This window comes from Pseudochaenichthys georgianus, chromosome 1, assembly GCF_902827115.2.
Source record: "Pseudochaenichthys georgianus chromosome 1, fPseGeo1.2, whole genome shotgun sequence".
Lineage (NCBI taxonomy): Eukaryota > Metazoa > Chordata > Actinopteri > Perciformes > Channichthyidae > Pseudochaenichthys > Pseudochaenichthys georgianus.
This window is the reverse complement of record NC_047503.1, coordinates 13,852,617-13,877,359: the sequence shown is the minus strand read 5'-3', so window position 1 is coordinate 13,877,359 and position 24,743 is coordinate 13,852,617.

Below are 24,743 nucleotides of genomic sequence, written 5' to 3'. Positions count from 1 at the left end.
GTGCTGAAGGTCGCAGACCGATGAAGCCATTAGAACCACATCATCTGCAAAAAGCAGTGGTGCAATCCTTAGTCCACCGAACTGCAGACCCCCTCCCCCATGACTACACCTCGAAATCCGATCCATGTATATTACAAACAGGATTGGTGACAAAGCGCAGACCTGGCGGAGGCCAACCCTCACCGGAAATGGGTCCGACTTACTGCCGAGGACCCGGACACAGCTCTCGCTTTGGGAGTACAGAGATTGGATGGCCCTGAGTAGAGACCCCCTCACCCCATACTCCCACAGCACCTCCCACAGTAACTCCCTGGGAACTCGGTCATATGCCTTCTCCAAGTCTACAAAACACATGTAGACTGGATAAGCGTACTCCCAGGCCCCCTCCAGGATCCTTGCGAGAGTAAAAAGCTGATCCGTCGTTCCACGACCAGGACGGAATCCGCATTGTTCCTCCTCAATCTGAGGTTCGACAATCGGCCTGACCCTCCTTTCGAGGACCTTAGAGTAAACTTTCCGGGGAGGCTGAGTAGTGTGATGCCTCTGTAATTGGCACACACCCTCTGACCCTCTGGCTTCGGCAATAGAGGCTGTGAACACCGACCACTCTGGTTCAATGTCCCCAACCTCCACAGGAATGCCCGAAAAGCTCCGCCGGAGGTGTGAGTTGAAGGCCTCCTGAACTTGGGCCTCCTCCAGATGTTCCCAGTTCACCCGAACTACACGTTTGGGCTTACCAGGTCTATCCAGAGGCTTCCCCCGCCAATCGACCCAACTCACCACCAGATGGTGATCAGTTGACAACTCCGCCCCCCTTTACCCGAGTGTCTAAAACATACGGCCTCAGGTCCGATGATACGATAACGAAATCGACCATGAACCTTCTGCCTAGGGTGCTCTGGTACCACGTACACTTATGAGCATCCTTATGTCCGAACATGGTGTTTGTTATGGCCAATCCATGACTAGCACAGAAGTCCAGTAACAAACCACCACTCCGGTTCAGATCAGGGGGGCCGTTCCTCCCAATCACGCCCCTCCAAGTGTCTCCATCATTGCCCACATGTGCGTTGAAGTCTCCCAGCAAGATTAAAGAGTCCCCTTCAGGAGCCCCATACAGGACTCTTTCCAGGGTCTCCAAGAAGGCTGTATACTCTGAACTGCTGTTTGGTGCATAAGCACACACAACAGTCAGAGTTTTCTCCCGACCCTCTCGTCCACTGGGGTAAACTCCAACAACGAAGCACCCAACCGGGGACTTGTGAGTATCCCCACACCCGCCCGGCGCCTCACACCTTGAGCAACTCCGGAGAAAAATAGAGTCCAACCCCTATCCAGAAGTAAGGTTCCAGAGCCGACGCTGTGCGTAGAGGTGAGCCCAACCAGATCCAACTGGTAACGCTCCACCTCCCGCACAAGCTCCAGCTCCTTCCCCGCCAGAGAGGTGACGTTCCCCGTCCCCAAAGCCAGCTTCTGTCGCCCGGGTCTGATCCGTCGAGACCCTCTGCTTTCACTGCCACCCTTCTGGAGTCAATGTGTTCAAATTGTCCAACATGCTCTCTAGCGCCACCTATGGCCATTTCCATTTTTGGAAAAATTTACAAAGTCGCACCGTAACTCCGAATGACCTGACATTGTGCACACTTATTCGGGTGGACCTGCTCTTCATATAATCTCCTTGAACCCCTAAGCTTTTTTTTAATTAGCATAATTTTAAAAACAGTTAAATATTCACTTACATTTCAAATGTTTGTTTTTCAAAACCAAACTTAGTATACAGAGGGATGCAAACACAGGTATGGTGAAAAAAGAGAGAACTATTCAAAGCAGAAAAAAAACAGCATAATATACCATCTGACAAAGGCCTGTGCTATAATGCTTCAATTAACTGGCTATTCTTTATAATATACTCAGATCAATAGGAGACAGAGATGTTAAGTTATAAATCAAGGGGTTTTATTATTATTTACAGGTAGATATTATCAAGGGTGTAACTTTGGTTTAAGAAGTGGGGGACACACAAAACAGGGGGTCCTCCGCAATGAAACATATATATTATCATTATATATAATGAGTGTGCACACTTATCTAGTATCCTATCCATATGCACCTGTTTATTTGTGGGGGGACCTCACCTCCTCTAGGGGGGTCCGGGGGCATGCTTTTTTCTTTAAATTGAAGTTAAATGCATCAATCTGGTGCACTTTGAGGGCAAAATTAAGAGATTTATGGATACAGCTCTTAACACTCCAGTGACGTGGGGTGAGGTTCATGGCTGGTGAGGCACTGACTCTTTCAGAGTCAGATTTACAAATATTATATTTTCACCTTAATCGAAATATTCGGTTATTTTCAAAAGCTTTTTTAGTCTAATGCTTCAATTCATTTTAAACAGACCGTTCAACAAAAGGATACCCAACTTGTAAATATTGGATTGTTCTTTCTTAGTAAGATCCCATTTTTATTACAATTGTGGTCTTACCTTGACTTGAAGATGAAGTCCATGCTATCCTTCTGGACAATAATCTCTATTACTTTTTTGTAAAAGTCCTCCTTATCTTCCTGTAGTTTCAAAAGTCTAGTTTGTTTGCGTCTACCATCTCTGCGTAGAATAACAGTAGCAACAAGAACCTGTGGGCTCACTTGTGCCCCCTTCAGTGCGGCAGAGGTTATGGCTGCCTCCCCATGCTTTTTTCATTGCCGTTGTATGATGAGACCAGCGAGCCTAAATATCATATATACGTCAAATAAGTTATTTAGAGACTATGGATGGCGAGGGTAAATGTAATAAACCGATCTACAAACATTACATTGGTGACATACAGTGAGATGGTGCAGGCATGCGCTTAGGGCCCGCTTTCCAGCCAGTTTCTGTGGGGTGACGCATTCTGAGTTGAGGCAAATCCCATCTGTGCCTCACCTTACCCCACAGTAACTGGCTTGAGCGCGCTCACAAAATAAGTGCCCGCGTTAAATTAGTGCCCGCGCTCCAGCAAGTTACTGTGGGCTTACGAGAGGCAGAGCTTGTCCCTGCCTCACTTCTCATCGCTACCCGTAGTTGCAGTGTTGTCAACTCCATAGTAAGGAAAGTAGCTTTTGGCTGTCCGAAAAGTCGCCAGAAGTCCCTAAATGACGTCATCGCCTAATTTGCATATCATGTTATCGCGGTAAAAAAACTTTCTTCCACCCCCTTCAAGGATTAAAACTTGAAACCACCAGAGTAAATCCAGAGGACAGTAGATCAGAAATGTCTCTATTAGAAAAAGTATAGTTTTAGTAGTTTTTCATAGAAATCTCCCTTACAATAAAGGCAGTATAGTATGCCCGTGTGTCATCTCCAATAAATGGCTTCAACCATCCTTTAAACTCAGGGTTTGATTCCCACTCCTTTCTGTACTTTTGTGAATACAGTTTAGACTGTGACATGATGACCTACGTGGATGTTTAGCTTGTCACAGAGAGGCACACACACAGTGGACGAGGTGATTAAGTGACTGAAGCTGTCTCGATGCAGGAGTGTGGCTGTCTCCTCTCTGCTCTGACTGCGGCTGAGCTGCTGCGGGAGGCAACTGTGAGTCTGCACGCCTGTGAGTACTATGGGAGGGCTGAGGGGCTCACGGCAGCTCGTTAACTGCAGAACAATACGTGAGTCTCCAAACACCAGAAAAGTCCCTAATAACACCATTACAAGTCGTTAGATTAGTCGTTAGTCGCTTTTGACAAAAATAAGTAGCCGGAGGGTTTGGAAAGCCGCCAAATTTAACGACAAAGTCGCCAAGTTGGCAACACTGCGTAGTTGTAGCGGAGCTCGGCAAATTTGCTGATTTTGACTATAAAAAGCGATCAGGGGCGTGTAAGGGGGTGAACAGTTAGGACAATTCTAAAGGCCCGTGACAGACAGGGGCCCCAACCATGTTTAGAACATTAAGAAAAACAATTTCAGTAACCTTTCATCAATCATCCAGCCTGTCCTCCTACAAAAAACGACCATATAGGTCGATTGTTCAGCAGCTAAATACGACCCAGAGACACGTTTTAAAGTGTAGCGCCTCTAGTGGTCGTGTAAGACACAACATGCTCCTGTCGATTGCAAACGCTCCGGAGGGTCGTTTATTCACAAATAACCCTCTCTGGAAAATCCTAAATTGTGGAATAGTTTGGCCATTAAAATGCTTTTTTATTAGATTTCTAGCGAGAAGTGTATATTGTACTTTTATAATCCACGTCCAGTGGATGTGTAGGATCTACAGTTTGATAGATATACGAAGATGATTTGAGGTCTCGCCAGGAGAACGTGTACTGTATATGGGGCAACTTCCATGTAAAGTTAGCGTGGGTGAAAACAGTATTTCCGGTCTCGAAGTTTTCATAATAAAACCGGAAGTATTCCCCACACTGTCAAATGATTACGCAGTGATATCTCCATTACTCATCCACTAAAAAACATCAGTTTATCCTTGTTAATTACACAATATTGATTGGTTTAAATTGTGTACAATGCTTTTGTGTTTTTAACCTTCGATTCGGAGAAACAAATAGTTTTTTCGGAGTTTAGACACGACAGAGTTTCCGAAGACACTACACTACCCAGAATCCCCAGCTATCGTTTGGGACTACAACATCCGCCTTGCTTTACAAACCCCGTGATTAGCCCTCAAGCTCTGTGATTGGATATTGGAGTGGCAGTGTGACAAGGTTACGCTGAGCGTCAAAGCTCTTTGAAATGGAATGGAACCACGCCAGACTATCCAAAACTGGACTTGGACGGGTCCAGCCCGGCCCTCCCCCCCAGAATTACACTTGCTGCCTATTGTGTGTTTCGCAACATGTTCTATGGCACGTCTCTACTGGGAAATGTAGTTTTAAAAGACGTTTTCGTATTTCCCACAATTAGAAGTTGCCAGTATTAAACTGTATACATCCCTGGAGGTTTAGGGGACACGAAACACATTGGTGTTATCAAATTTAAAACATATAATTAATACATGGGTGAAAATTGCTTGTGTCCATAATGGGCAGCATTAATACCACATGACAGCTGGTCTTATGTCTGTGACCCCTCCTGTTGTTAATTGATAAGCCTGAAACATGCACTTGTCAAGGTTCAGATGCACATTTAGCAAATATGGCAGTAGCCATCGATCATCTTAAGATAAGATACTTTATTGATCCCAAGTTGGGAAATGTTTTTGTTACAGCAGCATGTACTACTTTGTTCTACTCCACTACAATTCAGAGTTTAACCTGGTATTTTTACTCTACTACATTTATTTTTGTTACTTTGCAGATTCTGATTAATGATGTGAAATATAAACAACCCTTAAATCAGACTTTAGTTACACCTGAGTAAAATTCAGCCTTATCAGTTTGTCTGTTTTGCACATCCTCCTGTTAATATCTTTGGACGTCCTGCACTAAACTGTTTTACTGTAGAGATCACTACAGTATCTTCTAGATATTTTCCATTCTATATTTTCTATCATTGACCCCTATTTTGTATGTAGGCTACTCTTAATATTTAAATGTTTTCATCAATAACTAAATAAATATAACTTATTCAACAACTACATTCAATAACGTGCTTTAACCACTAGGAGGTGCGGTTTAGACCAGTGGTCTAGTTAATAAAACATAATAATATCGTACATAATATGACTATTCACTTTATTGTGAGTTTAAAACAGAACGGTAAAGGAAAATACAGTTTCAGTCTCTCGATGTGAAGCTTATGCATTGTACCATGAACCTGTATAGACCTGTAACAGTCAACTGCATGAGGAGTTGGAAAGGTAGTTCAGAAAATCAGTAATATCTTTAAAAACTACAAAAAAGTCCCTTTCTATCAGCTGTGCACCGTTATGGTGTAAATACAGACTATCTACTAATTGGATCAAATATAAAAGTCAGCCGAATTAGTGTTGATACTGCAAGGAGACGTATTGTGTGAAAAGAAATGGAAGATGTTGTTTAATTGTTGATATATTTATGGTTCACGTCACGTATTCAGTTTTGGCGGCATCTCTTCCAGTTTGTCAAAAGGTCTTCTGATCAGGGCTCTATAAATACATATCTAGGGCAGATATGTAATATTTAATGCAGCCGAACCGTGTATTACAATGCCATTATGTGATGACTTTCAAATAGTAAAGCAAGAACACTCGGAATAAAGTATTATTATTATTATTTTTAATGTTTTCCGATTTCATATCACATAAACACCATATCCCGACGTGCATTGCGGCGTGATTTTAGCCTATCAAAACCTCTGAAAAAAGAAATGTGTCTCTCAGAATCGAAAGAGAAAAAACCTATGGGAAAAACACAAAAGCATTGTACACAATTTAAACCAATTAATGTCGTATAATGAACTAGGATAAACTGATGTTTTTTTAATGGATGAGTAGTGTAGATATCACTGTTAAATCATTTGATCATTGGTTTTATTATGAAAACGGCGAGACCGGAAATACTGTTTTCAACCCGTAACTTTACATGGAAGCTTGCCGCATATACACGTTCTCCTGACGAAATCTCAAATCATCTTCGTAATATCTATCAAACTATAGATCCTACATATCGACTGGACGTGGATTCTAAAAGTACAATATATACTTCTCGCTAGAAATCTAATCATAAAGCGTTTTAATGGCCAAACTATCCTACAATTTAGGATTTTACAGAGAGGGTTATTTGTGAATAAACAACCCTCTGTAACGTTTGCATTCAACGGGAGCACTCGAGGCCGACAATTTTAAAACGTAATTATAGGTCGTATTAAGCGCTTGAACAAACGACATATTTGGTCGTAATAAGGGCTTAAAACAATCGACCCATTTGGTCGTATGAGTTGGAGGACTTGTTGCAATCATCAATAATTAACATTAATATAACGTCATATTATGCCACCTGGGCGCCTCCCTAGGGAGGTGTTACAGGCACGTCCAGCTGGGAAGAGACCAAGGGGTAGACCTAGGACCAGGTGGAGGGATTATATCTCTTCGCTGGCCTGGGAGCGCCTTGGGATCCCCCAGTCAGAGCTGGTTGATGTCGCCAGGGAAAAGAAAGTTTGGGGCTCTCTGCTGGAACTGCTACCCCCGCGACCCGACCACGGATAAGCGGGAGAAGATGGATGGATGGATGGATAACGTCATATTGATAATGTACTCACTAAACTTACGATTAATTTAACTTATTTTCTTCCAAAAGTTAATTATCCAAAGCATCGAACACCCCCCTCTATTTACATGTAATGGTTTGGTCCTGCCTCCAACCGCTGTGCGGCACCGGCCCTTTTTAGCAGAGATTGAGAGCATGTGAGCAGGGATGCTAGTACACTTACGTGTGTACGATGTCTCAACGACTCACAAAGTCAGGCTTTCAAGAAAGAAAAGAAAGGAGAGAAAGACAAGAGAGAGGGACAGTATGTCACCCAGTTTTTCAAAAGAAAAGGTGGGTGTGGTCCATGAGTGGTGGAAATTAGTCTGTTAGCTAAGCGTAGTCCATTGTAAATAATAATTGTAATGTTTTGCTGACATTAAAGGTGGGGTATGTAAGTTTGAGAAACCGGCTCGAGATACACTTGTTATATTCCATGGAATGCTCTTAACATCCCGATAGCAATGAATATCTTAAAGGAATGGTATGCTCATGACACTCATTTTTTAAAAATTATCATCCGATAAAACAGACCAGTCTCTGCCAGTCTCTCTTAACAATCCACGGAATGCTCGGTTCCATCTGTTGCCAAAAGGTAAGCATAAGAAGTACATTCGGAGGCAGTGGCTAGCGAAATGTGGCCGGCCCAAACCGAGAGATTTACAGGCTCATGTATGCAGCGAACATTTCACATTTCCGGACGACTACTCTGAGAGTATGATAAAACATAACATGGGATTTAAAGAACAACCATTACTCAATGGAGATGCAGTACCATCGGTCTTTCTGGTGTCATCACCGACCAGGACACCAGTTCGGCCAGTAGAGAAATCGCCCTCTGCAAGTGTGAAGCGACGGAGGAGCAGAAGTAGTGCTCGGAGTAAGAATAAGGTATGTTATAGCGCATTTCCATTGCAGCGGCTAGCCCCGTTTTAACGTCCAGGCCAGGACAGTTTTTGGTGGCCTTTCCATATAGCGTAGTACCGGCTAGTGTGTATTTCCCCCCAGTTTTTCCGGCCCCATAAAATCGTTATTCTATGGCCAGGGACAACGAAGCTGAGTATGCTAAACTAGAGAGGGAATCGCTAGCGAGGGTGGTACTACATGCATACATATAGTATCTTATATCATATTCCCATTATACACACATGCATTTCCAAACATTTGGACTACCTATGTTGCAAATGTATTATCTTTTCAATTTATACACGGCATCTATTGCACGTCTGTCCGTCCTGGGAGAGGGATCCCTCCTCTGTTGCTCTCCCTGAGGTTTCTCCCATGTTCCCTTTAAACTGTGGGTTTTCTTCGGAAGTTTTTCCTTGTACGATGTGAGGGTCTTAGGACAGAGGGTGTCGTATTGTCATACTGATATGTATGGCTGAATTCCCCCATCCAATCTCTTCACATTGGTCAAAACTTGTTCCTCTGCTGACGAGTCCGAACTGAAATACTCCACCATATTTCCGTGTGTTGACAAAGTGAACGCATGGATGACGTCACGACCATCACGTGACTACTGAAAATGGCAAACATGGCGGCGGCCAGACGGAATATACAGGTCTTGATAAAAAAGAGCTATAAAATCATTATTTACCGGGGAATATCGCTGATTTCTTCAGGGTATGGTTTAAACATAACGTTTCACTAAATACTGAAGTTTTGATTAATTATCTAATGAGTGGACCATTCCTTTAAGTGCTTTGACAAAAAATCCATAAAACATGTCATCTGTGGAAGCCGTGGCGCTGTAAAAAGCAAGATCAATCATTTTAGCCGGCCCAGCTAAAATAACTGGATGGCCTACCTGCCTGTCAGCCTTCCATCTGTGCACAAACTTATCTCGTGCCCTCATTGGTCATGTGCGTGTTCGTGTGTGTTGGAGGAGGGGCTCTGTAAGGAAGTGGCAGATTTCTTCCTGTTGTGTATTTTCAAATTCAAACATTTCAAAATGACCTACCCCACCTTTAAGTACTGTTAATATCTTCACAGAAAATTCAGAGGTTTTTCCTATAATATGGCCGTCATTACTCTAAACGTGTTCGCAAAAAGGCTGGGCTTAGATAGAAATGCTCATAACTCATCAACAATGTATCCGAAAAACACACATTTTGGTGGTAAGGTTCAATCTGTATTAGGGAATAGGCACAAAAAGTCATTTTAATTTTGGACTATAGGGAGCGCTAAAAACATGACAAATGTATAACTCAAGAACTGATGGACAAAATAATTTGTTTAGACATACTCTGGAGATGAGTATGAACTTATATTTAAAGTGTCACAACGAATGACAAATGTGGGCGTGGCCTGTACTTTTTTTTAATGACGATGTGCTAAAATGTGCTTCTGAACACAAAACTTGGGACACCACGACCTTTTCGAGAATGTAAACCTTTTTTGTTTTTTGTTGTTAAAACAGCTCAGTCGCACCCCATATTGTGTGGTAGTCACATATAGTTTCTCAGAAGTTCATGCATTTTGGCACAGATATTCCTCATGGAGTTGCGGACATATTTGTAAATAGCTTCCATTAGCCCCGCCTCCCAGGAAATCAGCCATTTCGAAAAATGTGTGTTTTTCATGCATTTTAAGCACATTCTTGCGAACTCCTCCTAGGGCAGTGTTTCTCAAACTTTTTCATACCAAGGACTCCACAAATATCCAAAAACACATCGTTTTTTTAATATCACCTGAAAATGGTACAAACAAGTGGCCACATGTGTGATGAAAGTGTTGTGCTGGGCTATATCATGCAATTGAAAGTGAAACTTAAGCTCGCTCGAGATATTCCCGCGAGAGTGCGGAAAACTTAAATGTATTTATTTATTTCAAATGTGAAATGTTACCAATATACTCACGGACCACTAGGGGGCGCTCACGGACCACCAGTGGTCTGCGGACCACACTTTGAGAAGCACTGTCCTAGGGGAATGATCGGAAAAATTCTAATCCAGCGCAAGTTCAGCCCCTATCCAATATGATGCTAAATTGCGAAGACATTTTTTGATCGCTCAATCGTGGAGGTCGTAAGCTAACAGCGAATACACCATTTTTGACGATTTACATGTCGCAAATGACTCCAAACTACTCGCATATAGTTTTTCCGATATTCACAAAACGCTGTATACACATTGCTATTATGATTGCGGACATATTTCAAATTTGCTTTTATTAGCCCCGCCCTCCAGAAAGTCGGCCATTTGGAAAAATGTGCGTTTTTCATGCATTTTAAGGACATTTTTGCAAACTCCTCCTAGGGGAATGATCGGAAAAATTCCAATCCAGGACAAGTTCAGCCCATATCCAATGTGATGCTAAATTGCGAAGGAATATTTGATCGCTCAAAAGATGAGCTCGTAAGCGAACAGAGAATTTTCCATCTTTGAGGATTTACATGTCACAAATTACTCCAAATTACTCCAAACTACTCGCATATAGTTTTTCCAATATTCGCGAAACGCTGTATACAAATTTCTCTTGTGATTGCGGACATATTTCAAATTTGCTTTTATTAGCCCCACCCCCCAGGAAGTTGGCCATATTCAACAATGTGCGTTTTTCATGCATTTTAAGCACATTTTTGCAAACTCCTCAGAGGGGAATGATCAGAAAAAATCCAATCCAGGACAAGTTCAGCCCCTATCCCATATGATGCTAAATTGCGAAGAACATTTTTGAAAGCTCAATTGTGGAGGTCGTAAGCTAACAGCGAATACACCATTTTTTACGATTTACATGCCACAAATTACTCCAAATTACTCCAAACTACTCGCATATAGGTTTTCCAATATTCACGAAACGCGGTATACACATTGCTCTTATAAATCTGGACATATTTAAAATTGCCTTCCATTAACACCGCCCCCCAAAAAGTCGGCAATTTTCAAATATGTGCGTTTTCCAAAGAGACTCCTCTCTCCTCTAAATCAGTGTATCCTCGGTTACGGCTCCTCCAGACAGCCTCCTCGATAATCGATTCTCGATGACCCTTTAGAGAAATTTGTTTTCCTTCGAGACGGCGCACCGACATCTGTTTCCGGGTCGCTGCCGGAGGACCTGGGAGTCTGGGACGCGAAAATTATAGAAATGAGAAACGGCTATTCTCCCAGGACTCGCGCGCGTCTGCTTGACGCTGGGACGACCGGCTGCCCTCCCCGACAGGCGCACGGACGCGAGGGCCCGCTCATCACTGCACGCACATCTGCGACCGCAGTTTTAATTATATTTCTATTTGATCATGTCCCCTTTAATGTATTACGGAGAGCAATGTGAGCGTCCATTCCCATTGGATAACGGAGGATTTTACACCCGGAAGCAAGTATTCTCCTTACGGCCCCTACACATGGCGGCGTGCGTTGACTCTTCAACACTTCTGCCCATTCACTTTGAATGGGGTGACATCACGTTTCGCCGAACTGCATTGTGGGAGCGAAGCGTAGCTTTTCTTGCGATGCTCGCGGCAAAAGTAGAGCAATGTTCTACTTTTGAAGCCTCGACGGAGGCGTCAGCCAATGAAATCCCGCTTATGCAAATCTGCCAGTACAAGCGCTAACCAATCAAACCGCGTGTATGCTGGGAGAGCCAGACCGCAGTTCATTTCCTCATATGCCAACAAATGGAGGAGAAAATAATCGTAGCGGTAGGGCATCACCCGGTGCTTTATGATCAGTCCCTGTTTACCTACCGGAATACAAAACGGAGGAGCCAGGCATGGAGGGAGGTGGCAGAGACAGTGGGTGAAACTGGTAGGTTTTTGCCTGGGGAGTTTGAATGGACAGCTAGCAGGCATAGACAGTATTGAGCAAGCATGGAATGTTGCGTACGCACGCCGCCATGTGTAGGTGCCGTTACTGTCGATTGATTTTACAGTGATATCTGCACTACTCATCAACTCAAAAACACCAGATTATCCTTGTTAATTACACAACATTGATTGGTTTAAATTGTGGACAATGCTTTTGTAATTTTCCCCTTCGGAGAAACAAATATTTGTTCAGAGTTTAAGATGGCCGAAGACACTACACTACCCAGAATCCTCAGCTATTGTTCCGCATTGCCTCAAGCTCTGTGATTGGTTGACCTCCAACTGCATTCCATATGAAAAAAAAAACGTTTCGTAAAAGATAAAATCATACTTTATTCAGCAGTGCTTGCTTTACTCTTTGAAAGTCATCACATGAATGCATTGTAATAAATGGTTTGGCTGCATTAAATATTACACATCTGTCGTAGTTCTTCATCTATCTACAGAGATCGGGCCTCCGACCGGAAACTATTCTTTTACCGTTCTGTTTTAATTTCACAATAAAGTTAGTTGTAATAATTTGTTTTGATATTATTGTTTTTTATTAACTACTAGACCGCTGGGTCGTGCTGTGGGTTTTTTCCATCGCTTTTGTGTTACAAATATCAAAACAATAACAGAATATATCCGTCGTAAACTAAACCAGAAACAGCAGTATATTTCATTTTGTTAACACTGTAAACTTGACATATTTTTAACCCGCACCTCCTACTGGTTAAAACACGTTATTACACGTTTAGAGTAATTGCAATGCAGGTAGATTGTGTTGCTTTTTAATGACTGTTTTAAAATGCCTTTTTCTTAATGTCTTTCATTTTTGTAAAGCACTTTTGAATGTGTTATATTTGATGAAAATATTTAAATATTAAGAGCACATACAAAATAGTGGGAAAGTAGAAGGTCAATGATATAAATATAGAATATAAAATATGAATATACTGTAAGTGATCTCTACAACAAAACAATTTAGTGCCTGATAGGAGGATGTGCAAAACAGACAAACTAATAAGGCTTTATGTAAACATTAAAGAATACTTTAGGTTAAGGTCTTCTTTTAAATAAGAAAAAAGCTTTGGGGGTATCTTCAGATAAATATTAAGCCTGACAAAGTACTAAACGTCTAATATATTGCATGGTTTGTTTTGGAACTTGACAATCAACTTTCCTGCAATGTTAACTATGTTGAAGCACTTATTTTAACTGACATTATACATATTAATTATACTCTTATAAGATGTATGTAGATAGAATAAGAAATGTGCAGAATATGTTTAATGGTGGAGGTATACACACATATTGATAGATGTCTTGTAATGCACTGTTGAGGAACATGTGACCCAAGTTTTTCATTCATTGCATAACTACACCGTAGTTGTGTATATGATGGATATACTTTATAGGGATCTGCAGATAAATGTTTAGTCTTCTCAAGCACCAACTATCAAATATCTCTCCTGATTGTTGGCACTTGACAATCACCTTCCCTCAATTTTACTCAGGTGTAACTAAAGTCTGATTTAAGGGTTGTTTATATTTCACATCATTAATCAGAATCTGCAAAGTCACTAAAATAAATGTAGTGGAGTAAAAATACCAGGTTAACCTTAAAGAAAGCCCTCAGGATTATAAAAGACCCCCCTCACCCCAGCCACAAACTGTTCTGTCTGCTGCCGTCTGGCACAACAGCCGCATTCTGGGAGAGGATGTGGCTGTTGTGGAGGACTACAAGTACCTGGGAGTGCACTTATGGGCTGAACTGGAGGAGCAACACTGACGCTGTGTACAAGAAGGGGATGAGCAGACTCTATTTTCTGAGGAAGCTGAGATTCTTCCACGTGTGCAGCAAGATGCTGGAGATCTTCTAGTCTGTTGTGGCCAGTGCACTCTTCTTTGCTGCGGTCTGCTGGGGGGGGGGGGGGCAGCATCAGAGCCGGTGACACCAGCAGGATCAATAAACTGATCAGGAAAGCTGGGTCTGTCATCGGCATCAAGCTGGACCCCTTTGAAGCTGTGGTGGAGAGGAGGACACTGAACAGGCTGTTGTCTTTCATGGATAACCACCCATCCTCTCCACCTGCAGCTGGACAGTCAACGGAGCTCCTTCTCCAACAGACTGCTGCAGCTCCGCTGTCACAAGGACCGATACAGGAAAACATTCCTGCCCACTGCAATAACACTGTACAATAAATCACCTCTGGCTGGAAGAGAACTCTCTGCTCCATAGCTTCTCTTGGAATAAAACCTCGCTGTACATTTTACACATATATAATCTGTTCAATATTTAATATTCCATGTCATATATTTTCGAATATATATATTTGCATATATAATATCTACATGTATATTTTCTATTTCAACATGTATATTTTCTATTTTATTTTATTTTCTTTCTATTCTTGTTTATTTGTAGTTTTGTTTTATTGTAAAATGCCTTGTCTTTTATGCTGCTGCAACAAAAACAATTTCCCAAATTGGGATCAATAAAGTACCATCTTATCTTATCTTACATCCAGACTAAAACCACCAGACTCAGGGACAGTTTCATCCCACAGGCCATAAGACTATTAAACACCTGAACTTTGAAACAACATCCATGACATTCATCTGGCTGCTAATTAGAAATTATGTATCTAATATATCATATTCCAATCACTTGTATATAGACTCTTATTGCACTATTTCACTTTTTAGGGACTGTAGGACACGTTCGATTCCTGTTTTGAATAGTGTGCCGTCGATGGGTTTCATTCCAATTCAAAATGCTGTTTGACGCTCGGCGTAAACTTCACGCACTGCCACTCCAGCATCCAATCACAGAGCTTGAGGACAAATCACGGGGTTTGTCAAGCAAAGCACATGGTGTAATCCCAAATGATAGCTGAGGATTCTGGGTAGTGTATCTTCTGCCATCCTAAACTCTGAACAAATATTTGTTTCTCTGAATCGAAGGGGGAAAATACAAAAACATTGCACACAATTTAAACCAATCAATATTGTGTAATTGACAAGGATAATCTGGTGTTTTTGAGTTGATGAGTAGTGCAGATATCACTGTAAAATCAATCGACAGTAAAGAGAATACTTACTTCCGGGTATAAAATCCTCCGTTATCCAATGGGAATGGATGCTCAAGTAATACAATAAAGGGGACATGATCAAATAGGAATATAATTATCTTTTAAATAACGTTAACTAAAGGGAACAATCTATTTGACACAGCTGAAGCTCTGGCCTTCCTTAAAAACTAATTTAATAAAAATCACAGTTGTATTACACACAATGCACTGTTTTTTGAGAACAACAATTCGTAACTAATGCACCATAAATTATACATTCTGACGAAAAATAAAAATTATTATGAATTCAAATAATATAAAAGAAGCCTCCCGTGAGTTACTACAAGCTATAAAGTAGATTTTAAAAACGTTTTATAGAATAAAAGCTCACTGCTGGACGTTGTAGAAATGTGTGTGTGCACCGCGACAAAGGAGCCTCATTCACTTTACATTGGGGTTGTTTGCGTGGTGCCGACACGTAAATGTAACAAAGTTCGTGACTCCACCACGCACTGCGGTGTTAAAGAGCCTGTGACACGGTTTTCCCCCATCATCCAAACCCATCAATTTGAGTACATATTGTCCCCTTGAACACCGTTACTGAACTGATTTTGGATATTTGTACTTTGATAACCATTAATCTGCCTTCAATGTTGACAATTTTCTGGATCTTCTCGCGGATTCTTCAAGTCCCGCCAAATGATGGGTGACGTCATTGCGGGCACAGCGCTCCAGCTGCACCGTCCAGGATCCCAGCATCTGCATGTAAACCTTTATATATATATACAGTCAGATGTAAACGCACGACGGCGCACACAGCAGCAAGCTCAGACAGCGATGACAGGTTAATGTTGAACGTGTCTGAGAGCTCATATGAGGCTGAAGGATCGGTTTATGTTGTATCTGTTAGAAGTTTAGGAATGAGGTGCGTCAATATGGGCGATCATATGGTCATGTAGCCAGTGGGACTGGGACTAAAAATCATCCCGGGACTCTCGACCGGCCCACTTCGGTACCGCTAGTAAATTGTCAACGGGGGGGGCGGGGGATGTAAAATACAAATATAATGTATAATGTCTGTGTCTTTGACCTTAGCGCTGCTCGCCACCTGTGCCCTGTACTACGAAGCCAGTTCAACAGACCCTGGATATGTTTGAGTAACAAACAAACTAACAACAACAAACTAACAAACGAGATCTCGCTAAGCGGTCCTACGACGCTGGTTATCAACTCGGTAAATCAAGCCAGGGGTTCTCTCTCCAGCTGAGAGCGCGTTCACGTCTAAGACACGAGTGGATCTGACTTTAATTACATTTGTCTCGAGTGTTTCGTCAACATAATGTGTTAAATAATACTTCTGCATCCAGTCTGTGACACTGTGAGTGTTGCACGGCAAGATGAGGCTGGAGAAGCTGACTCTGTTATGCTGGATTCGTTATTCTCGCGTCCAGGTAAGAAGCTTAAAAAGGAGACTAAATGGAGTCTCTGAGAAGGTTCAAAATTGGTACTTTAATTAATAAAAAGCGCGGTAATGTTACAAACAGGATATTGTTCAGTCAGGAGAGAAAGTCTGCAGCATTCCTCTCCCTGTGATGGCCGTGCAGAAGAGCCCCCAAGCATTCGTCCTTCCCGCTTGCTGGCTGTTCGCTCCTCCTCTCTGGGAGCTGTAGTGACGTAGGGGACTTCCCCCTCGTTCGTGTCCGATATCGCGTTAAACAGAGGATTTCGACATTTTACATTCATTGCTTACTTCCACATGCCTTTTCTCCTCCTTATCTTTTTCATAACTTTATATGTAATACATGTTAACGGCGTCAATAGCCACTTTAATGATACTAATGGACGGTAGTCCCGGATGTCGTCATGACGGATTTTCAGAATATAAGCTTGGTATTGAGAACTTCCGGGTTTTTCCAGAATAAAATAGCATTTAAACTGACGGTATGTTTAAGGTACATTATGCCATAAAACATTGATTTTAATTTCTAACAGTCCCTCCTTACACACCTAAAAGGTGTGTATAATACTGAAATCAATGAGTTCTTCATCTGAACTCTGCATAGTACATAACTCATAAAAAACATACAATAAAATGGAATGGTTTTAATATCAACCTTAGAAAAATACAAAAATACTTTGACTGTTCAAACATAAAAGTTTTCCCTTGTGCATACTTCTAGTGTTAACATTCAATATGGTTCTTCAGAATAGCAGCATTCTTCGTATCAGAACATTTCTTCCTCCCTCCTTTCACAGAAACCGTTCTCATACCACGCTCAGTGTTAAGGCACTTGTTTTTACAAAGTGAAAAGAAACTACCCATTTTAGAATATCAATGATCCATACAACATGTGATCCATCATTTTAGAACAGTATGGCTAATAAAGAATAAAATAAAATATCTTGTACCAGTTTAATGTAATAATAAAAAATAAAAATACACCATCATGAAATAGTATAGGATAATAATGAAAAATAAACAATACACTATCTTGGAATAGTATAGTGTAATTGAAATGGATTCACTCCATTTTAGCATTTTATTTTGCTTACTTCTTCACATGATTTCATCATTTAAACTCACTCATCATTTTCCTCAACCTCTGTATATGGGTCTTCTTGTTCTGCTAGCATTTGTAACCGTCTCCTCATGAGAAATGTACCCTCCCTCCTTTCATACCATTTAAGGTATGAAAGTAATATGTTCTCTAGAAGAGGCCGTTGTGATCAATTGGTACGTTAGGACATGGAAATGCAACATCTAGGCCTCCCCTGGGCCCCCTATGCTATCCTTGTGCACTGTGGAGCCTAAACTCCCCCTGGGACTGGTCTCTTAGCCCTACTGGCTTTGGGGGGTTTCGCCATGTTGATTAACTGCATACAAAACATCACTGGCTGTGCTAGTGCACAGGTCCCAGTCCAATCCTGTGGCAAGACTGAGTACAAGGTTTTAGTTCCACGATACCACCAAACATCTACTCTGGGGTACGGCATTCTAGACAGTCATTTCTGGGAGAAGATTTTGGTCAGTTACAACAGTTGTAGAGTTTCATCACTTGAAAGTTCCCACTTCAGTAGCTTTGGGTGGTCTGTTCTAATGATGTGATAAAATCCCTGAAATGGTGTGAAAACCAGTGGAATATCACCAACGCATTATACTAATTTATCTTCAATTCTGGTCTACTTGAAGAACCATGCTAACCCCTTTAACAGTGTGTGGAACCTTGGGTGCCCGAGCATGAGATAATTACTCCCTCCTTTAACAAGGACTTTAAAAACAGAAGTGGTTTCATTAATGGTTTGTAGTTCAATTCAGGAATGTTCACTCATAGCAGATATGTTTCTCCTTTTAAATAACATCTCTAAATGTCAGGTCATCACTGATTAATGGATGAGCATTAGGAGGTGGTGGCACTTGTCTTTTAAAACTCATACTCTGGTGCCGTGCGCTCCCTCTGAAGGGGCAAGTAAGATTTAAAACATCTGCAGGGTGGGTTGAGCGACCCCTTCTCCCTGAACAATATTTGTTGTTGAAAATATGCACCATTAAAATGAGTGATCCAAGGCCCCGCATGCATTACTCCCAATTATACTAGTTTTTCAGAATTAAAATTTGCAATCGCTCTTTGCCTAGTGTCTTTTTAAAACTCTACATCTGGTTCGACAAACGGATGTTGTTTCCACCTTAACAGTTCTCCTGAGGTAATATCCATGCTACAATGGAGACATCAATACTCTAGATTGGAATACCTTCTTTGGCTTGGTTCTAGCTCGACCTTTAACATTTTCCATTCAAATAAAGATTTGTCTGCTTTCTATATTGTAACAAATTAAATCTTCCCCAAATTCTCACATGAATAAGAATCTCTATGAGAATAATTTGATTATATGATGAAAAGATTGAATAATATGTTCTACCCTCAGTGTGTTTTTAGGATTCTTTTCTAATAAGTGTGTTGATGTGTAAACTCACTCACTCCCGTGTTCCTTCTCTCCCCCTCTGGTCGTCAAGCCACGACCCCCTCAGGTTCTGCTGGCCCATGCCAACTCCTCCGTCCTGTCCTCTCCTCCGTCCTGTCTCCTCAGTCCATCTGCTCTTGAATCCTCCCCTCCCGCTGTAACTCTTTCCAGTGGGCCAACTGCTTTGCATTTCATCTCCTCCTTTTCAGTCTCGACGCTATTGCATGGAGGGCGTATTCCGCACTCATGTCACCCACTCTGCTTTTGTGCCAAATCTCGTGGCTCAGTTTGGAACTTCGTGTCCTGATTTAGGGACCGATGAGTTTGCCTCTTTGTCAGCGTGCTGGTTTGGTTCTGAATGCCTCAGGTGGAGCTGGTTCTGGATGCCTCAGGTCGTTGTTGGTTCGGCTCAGGTTCTCTGTCTGTTCGATGTGAGGAGGGGAGGAGGAGTCTCCTGTGGTGAGGTAATTTGTCTGAAGATGGGGTCGTAGCAGTCTGACAGGCAGAGAGAGAGAGAGAGATCTCGGGACGCATTACCGATAGCTAATTCCAACACACTGAGGAAAAATATATCCAATCCTTTCTACTCCATTTTCATAATCTTACTATCTGTCTTATATGTTAAATGTCATCTAAACCCAATTAATGTCTACTAATGGTTGTGCCATATCCCTAAACATTGCTTTCACCCACTGTAACATGGCTACTCCAAATAACTCGTTCAGGAAACCATTTTCTTCTATAAATTAAAAATATCTACATGTTTCAAGCACCACATATTTCACACACTATAAAAGAACGTCCCCATATTTTCTCCATTACTCTAAATCTCACTGTTATTTAGAACATAAGTACGTTTTGTGACTGGACATATCTGCAATGTCGCCACAATCTGCAGCTGGGGAGTTTGTACGTACAAAGCTGTGCTTGTGGGTTAGTAGCCAGTTTCTACTGTAATCATTTTCAATATTTGTGCTCAGGTCACCGGTCGGTTGTCCATAAACTTAACAGGGAGTGTTTCTGGTACAGACTAAAACATGGATCCAGTGTATTTGGAGATTCCTCTAATCTGTAAATCCCCATCACTGATTATCCCGATCACTTAAACCCATCTCATCATTTGATACAAGAACTGCATATAGGGTGAATCATCTTGATTGTAACCGCCTCACCTTTGGGACCGAGTATTTCTAACTCCTCCTCTTGTTGCTCAGCTGATCTTTTGGCTCTGGGGATAAGTTAAAGTCTCTGAAACACAGCTGGTGTTTTGTTAGTGATGTGGGCATTCTCTATGAGTGGACTAATGGATCCATGTCTTACTTGATATTGTACTCCCCATCCAACCAGAAAGGTGCCAAGTGTAATGAGCACAATCAACAATGCTATTCTGACTCTTATCCCTAGGGGACCCCACAATTGATTTGGCTTTGTTCTTGACATCATCTCTATTTTGTCCATGGTTGTGTCAGTTACAGAATTTAAATAATGAGTACTATAATAACGTATACGAAAATTGGACTCTTTTTCAGATGTAAAACAAAAAAAAGTTTTCACTTTAGTGTACAATCTATAAAAATCTATAGACAATTCGTCTTTTGAGCTGTTTCTGTCTTTATCTTATTTCTATTTATTGTTTTGTTCCAGCTCTGCCAAATCAGTCCTAACTCCCAATAATGTTCTGGAAGTTGCCAGTGAAGGGTGACAATGTGTGAGGTGGTGTCAATTTGCTCCTTTGTCTTTACCTTTAAAGCGGAGCTCGTGTGAAGTTCATTACAACTTCTCACTGTTCCGTCCACCCGGATCAGCTCACTTTGTGAACTTTCACCCTCACCCAATCACCTGGCCGAACAGGAGTCTCTTCTGGTGTCTCGTCTGGTATCTCTGTAGCTTTCCTAGCCTGTGTAGACAAAACTTGGATAATATTACTCAGAGTTTTGACATATTCATCACTTCTATTCATCTAATATCTAAAACTGGACCACTCCCTCCTTGGAGGAGGCCCAAGCTTCAGCATACCTTTTGTCGTTATGTGACCTATTATTAAATACATGTTATTATTCATTAACTACAACGTCACTGAAATCAACATATCTGTATAATCATGACACTCCCTCCTTTGAGCATAACATGCTCAATCAATATTGCAATGATTACCCTATTCTGAACAGGACATGTAAAACCCATAACGTTGCACAAAATAAATATAACTTCTCCGTGTAGCCATAAGGCGTACAAAATATATCATATGATGTATGGCTTTCTGATGGTATACAAACATATTCACTAAAATCTGCCATTAGCACAAAAATGTGTTTACTTGTTTCAGGAAAGGCTTTTGTCCTGGTATTGTGCATCTGGTTGCTGCGAAAAACAATACCCCTGGTGTCGCTAATGCGTCTCAATAACTCTAGGATTAGAGGATTGTTTGATACTGCTGAACAAACATATGATAAAATAATATTTCTCCAAACTAGAGGGAAAATACGAACTATTCTCACAGAGGGTGACATGCATGGAGGGCTGGTGCCCCTCACTCAAAATGAGATATTGCCTTACGCACTACATTATAAATCAGTAAAGTCACTCAAGAATAAATAAATAAAAACTGATTCTTGAAACTGTTGTAAAAACCCTACAACTTCTTCATCCAAGCTCTCAATCAGTGTTATGTCATTTAATCTGCAGCTCATTGCCTTAAAACACATACTTCAGACCGATTATAAAATTGTGTTTATGAGAAAAAATGTAATCTGACTCCAAAAATCACATAATTTTTTACTAAAAAACTACACTTCCACTAACACAGCCCCGGTCTTCTGATGGGGTCTATCTATGTACTGGCTGGAGAATGTTGGGCCAGTCTCTGTCGCTCCGTCTCTGTTCTCCCGCCAACAGTCACTCTCTAGTTCTGCTGGGTTCTTGTTGACTTCTTCACTGGTTTGAGACAAGCGACCCTATCGGACACCTCCCTTTGTAGCCAGACTTCACCACAGCAGAATCGAGTTTCTGTTTTTAGGTCTCAACAGCTCCACGTCTGGTGTATCGCCGCCCCTTGAACTGCAGTCGGTGTAAACAGGAGGTAAGGATCCTCCGTCTTGGGAGAGTATTAGGTTTCCGTCTTCATATTTTGGGTGGAACCCCATCGTCTTGACCTCACTAGCTGTGTGGACACAATCGTTTTCTGTGTAGGGGAACAACATCACTCGTAATCTCTTTCCTTCTCATAGTTACAAAAATAGTCTGCTAAATGTTCTACTATGTTTTATGCTTTATGTGTAAATGCAATATGCTACTCACTATCTTGTTTTACATTAAACCTCTCCCTCCTGTGGTGACAGATATGGCTCAATGTAGCTGGATTTCAAAATACCCTTGTGCTGAAGATGCATCACCTGGTGGTCTGGTCCTCTGAGCTTCCTCATTGTTGTGGTTGATGCCAGGGTGTCAGTGGCATTTGGGTCATGGTTGGCACCCCTGTTCGCCTTTGACATCTCTGGGACCCCCTGCCTCCGTCGTAAACCTCCCCGGGGTATCTGCATGGAGGGCCGTTGTTTGGTGCAATGTTCTGCGGACACTCTCTGGACCAATGTGTCAGCTGACCACATTTGTAGTAGCCTTCATCTGTTCTTCGTCTTGATCGTGGCTTTCCTCCTCTGCCACTTTGTCTTCCTCGGAATTGTTGATTCTGCACCTGAATCTCTGGCACCTCCCGAGCTTGAATTGTTGGAGGTGTCTGACCTGCCTTCTCTGGTTCTATGGCCATCCCTGATGTAGCTGCCATTTGCTTTGCCGCTTTCTTGTTTTTATTAGCTTCGGTGTCTTTTGTTTTTTCTGCTATGTCTTCCCTCACTGGCAGGTCTGCTACTCGGACCTCATTTATGCTGTGTGCCAATAGGCTGGCATATTCCAGATGGAGTATCAGACTTGTAACTCTTATAAATCAGCTTCCCTCCATATAGTTAGCTGTTGTAGGCATTGTTCATGCTCATAGTCGAGCACTGCTCTTCTATGGGCTTTGGTTGGTCCAGGTTGATCATCTGCTGGAATCAGTCCTCTTGTTTGCCACCGTTCCAACAGTTTCTCTATTTGGTTCCATGTCTTCTGTCTTTTAATTGAAAAGGTTAAAGCATCTGATCTGATTTTTACCCTTTCCTTAATATCTGCAGTTGAGCCTGACTCTGCTTCTGGTCTCAACTTAGTTTCTTTCGGTGACATGCTCTTCCTATTCGAATGCATATTATTAAGTTAGCAAACATTGAAACACTAATCATCTGACTAGCACCTTCGTTCCTGATAAATAATATCCTATGTCACCCGAACTTAACTTGAAATCTGAGTGTTTTTGTTTTTTTTATAAAAGTTTTTATTTATTTTTTATGAGAACGTTTTTTTTTTGGTTATAAAATATTAATAAAGTAAATTAAAAGATACAAATTATGCATATTTTTTAAATCTGAAATGTTGAACAAAAATTGTACAGTGTATCGTTTTGACTTTGAGATATGCTAATCTAAATCCTGTGTACAGTCAATCAATTGGTGTTTGAATATTCTACAGTGTAGTTTGAAAGTCTATTATGTCTTATAATTAGAAACCACTTTGTAATTCTATCCTGGCGATTGGCGCATGTGTTCATTCATAACACTTAAAATCAAGAATAATTCTGTATTACCAACAGAGTGCGCGGTTGTAATTTCCAGCTCAATCCACTAGGGATAGCTGTTGCAAAACTGACATATTTTTAACAAGAAGTAGCTTATTTCCTTAAAAATGGGAAGAAAATTAGAATATGGTTAAACAACACAGCCCACAACCGCCAAAACACATTTGCAAACAAGAATATTCAAATGAAAAACGCCAATACACACTTGTAAACAAGAATATCTCAAATAAACCGAAGCAGAAATACTTCCAAAACCAGACTCCTACAAATACCAAACTTCCCACGGTAAGATAACCTGTCTATTTTATAGTTCCAACTCTGCCAAGAGATATGATTTGTCCTTCTCAATATGGAGTGCCTAGCATCATGTGAGTGTGACTGAGTGTGTAAAAACAAACAGAGTACTTTCAATTAGCACTTCACAAAATGGCGACTTCCGTGTGTCTTATTTTCAGCATGAGGGCAAAACAAGATGGCAACTGATTTTCCAACCTTTAACCTGAAGAACAAAGGGATTTGATAACACACCTCCTGTCTCTCACAGGGGTGGTTTAAATAATGGCGGGGCAATCTTGTCAAGAAAATTCAACACAAAACAACACTGCAGTTTAAAATAACATTTCTATCTAGTTTACTATGAACAAATGGGCTTTATCTTATTGATATCATCACTTAAAGTTAGGAACCCTTTACGCTTAAGCCATAAACTTATCTGCGTAATATTTGACTTTATAGTCCACTACAGTCAACTGCTGCCATTTAGACACGCTAGGTGGATGTATTATGGGAACCAATCAGTGACTATTAAATAACCGTCGTCAATTTAACGTAATGCTGTCGTAACCCCAAATACTGTATTCCACCCGCAATATCTTGGTTGAAAATAGAACAGTTATGACCACTGATAAAGGTTTACACCTTAAATCAAGCCTTTTCCTCAAAAAAGGACTTTTTTAAAACAGTGGTTCTCAACTGTTTTCGACTAGCACTGTCTTTAGTTACTCAACCCTAAGTTGACTCGCTATGCCGTGCAGGTTTTCAATTACTTGGCCTGTAACCAACTCGCTATGTCTCATAGATCTTAACAATAATCGTTAAATGGACA